We start from the raw sequence: 2,808 nt of genomic DNA, 5'->3' as shown, positions 1-2,808 counted from the left end.
CTCTTATCACCTTCCGTTTGTTGACATTTTCCCCAGCTTTCTCCTCTCATATCATTCCCTAGACGTTGATACCAATAACGTACACTACATATATAATATACGCATATATATATGTACATACATACATACATACATAAATACATACATACATACATACATACATACATACATACGTACATAAATACATACATATATACATACATACATACATACATACATACATACATACATACATACATACATACATACATACATACATACATACATACATACATATATACATACATACATACATATATACATGCATACATACATACAAACAAACGTACATACATTCATACATACATAAATATAAACAAACAAACAAACATACTCTATATCTCCTTGCTTTCTCTGATCTTTTGAGCAGATCCTTCTACCTCCCATAAAAAAAAAAAAAAAAAATCTGAAGCTCTTAAAAAAACAAACAAAAAAAAAACTTCTGAAACTCTTCAGTCCATTTCTGGAGGAGCTATCAAGTACGCTTATCCTTCTTTCTTCCCGATGTAGGGAGGCTCTGGAACTCTTCCCTCTGACGTTTTCACACCTAAACACGACTTGGATTCTTGGAAAAAAACAAACAAACTTGAAGCCAAACTGACAGAAAATCTTTATTGCGTTTTTTTTGTGTGTATGTATGTGTGTGTGTGTATGTGTGTGTGCGTGCGTGCGTGTGTATTTACCTAGTTGTATTTTGCGGGAAGGGGACCCACGCTCGTGGTGTCCCGCCTTTTTATCTCGCAGTGTCTAGTTTGCTCTTAAACTCATGAATGGTTTTTGCGCACACTATTTCATTGTCCAGTTTGTTCCTAGTGTTCACCACTCTATGTGGAAAACTGTTTTTCTTCAGATCTCTTCTGTAGCTATGTTTTTTTTTTCTTTCCATGTCCTCTTGTGCTTCGGTTGTCCCAGTTTAACAAGTCCTCTCTATCGAGTATTTCTGTGCCTTTCATGATTGTGTAGATGGTCAGTAGGTCACCTCTTTCTCTTCTTTACTCCAGAGTCGGTAATTCCAGTTTAGCCAATCTCTCCTCATATGACAAGTTTGCAAGGGCAGGTGCCATTTTTGTTGCTGCTCTCTGGATTCTTTCTATTTCTTTTTATATTCTTTTTGGTACTGGGTGACCACAATGTCACCGCATATTCTAGTCTAGGCCTTATCAGTGTGACCAATATCTTTTTTAACAATTTCTTCGTCCAAATATGTAAATGCCACTTTTATTGATCTTAGTAAGTTGTAGGATTCTCCGACAATTTTGTTTATCTGTTTGTCATAGGACAAGTCGTTTGAGATAATTACACCCAAATCTTTTTCGGATCTCTCCTTCTTTACCTCCTTGGTTCCAATTTTGTATTGTTCTGATATTCTATTTTTGCTTTTTCTAAACTCCATTATGCTACACTTGTTAATATTGAAGACCACTTTCCATTTCTGACTCCAGGTCCCTACCTTATTCAGGTCTTCCTGCAATGATTCGCAATCCTTTTCAGTTTTAACTTTCCTTAACAGTTGGGCGTCGTCTGCAAAGAAGCTCATGTAACATTTCACATCATCATCCATGTCATTCACATAAATAACACACATTATTGGAGCCAATACAGATCCTTGTGTGTGTGTGTGTGTGTGTGTGTGTGTTTGCGTGCGTGTGTGTTTGCGTGTGTGTGTCTGCGTATGTATGAGTGTGTGCATGTGAATATGTGTGTATGTGTGTGTGTGTGTCTGTGTGTGTGTGTCTGTATGTGTGTATACGCGCACGCTCTCGTGTGTATGTGTGTGTGTGTGTGTGTTTGTTACATATAGTACACGTGGAAATGACATTGATATCATGTCCCTTTCCAACACCGCTGAGGGAGTGAGGAGGAGAGAGACGTGAAAGAAATGAATTAAGATCTCTTTCTCTTTTGGGCTGAACGAATTATGGGTTGTGCGTGGCCACTTCCTCTGCGGAGAACAAATAAGTACATAGGCTACACTGACATATTTCTCTTCAGTCATACTCGTTCTCTCTCTCTCTCTCTCTCTCTCTCTCTCTCTCTCTCTCTCTCTCTCTCTCTCTCTCTCTCTCTCTCTCTCTCTCTCTCTCTCTCTCACTCTCATTCTCTTTCTCTCTCTCTTTCTCTCTTTATCTCTTTATTTCTATTTAACTATATCCCTCTCTTTACTTCTCTCTCTCTCTCTCACTCTCTCTTTCTCTCTCAAAGGATTACAAAGGAAGGGCATGCCGACAGGAGACCTTTTGGTCCATATCTAGGTCGGATGCGAAAAAAATCATAATAATAATAAATGAATAAATAAAAACTATAATAATGTAAATAATAGATAAAATACATAAATAAATGCATAGGTATAGTTAAATGATAAACAAACAGGTAAATAGTAAATAATAATAAATTAACATATAACTAATAATAAATGAGAATCAAACAGACAAATGACAAAAAAAAAAAAAAAATGATAATCATTACAGCATCTTGCTTAGGTGTTTATCTAAATGATTTTTAAAGCTTCGACAGGAGACCTTTTGGTCCATATCTAGGTCGGATGCGAAAGAAAATCATAACAACAATAAATGAATAAATAAAAACAATAATAATGTAAATAATAGATAAAATACATAAACAAAATGCATAGGCATAGTTAGATACTAAACAAACAGGTAAATAGTAAATAATAATAAATTGACATATAACTAATGATAAATGAGAATCAGACAAATGATAGAAAAAAATCAGTCCTAGAATCTTATTTGCTTTCTCAGAGGCTGAAAT

Source organism: Oratosquilla oratoria, chromosome 29 (assembly GCF_046742065.1).
Source record: "Oratosquilla oratoria isolate Oo_2021 chromosome 29, ASM4674206v1, whole genome shotgun sequence".
Classification (NCBI taxonomy): Eukaryota; Metazoa; Arthropoda; class Malacostraca; order Stomatopoda; family Squillidae; genus Oratosquilla; species Oratosquilla oratoria.
This window is presented reverse-complemented; position numbering follows the sequence as displayed.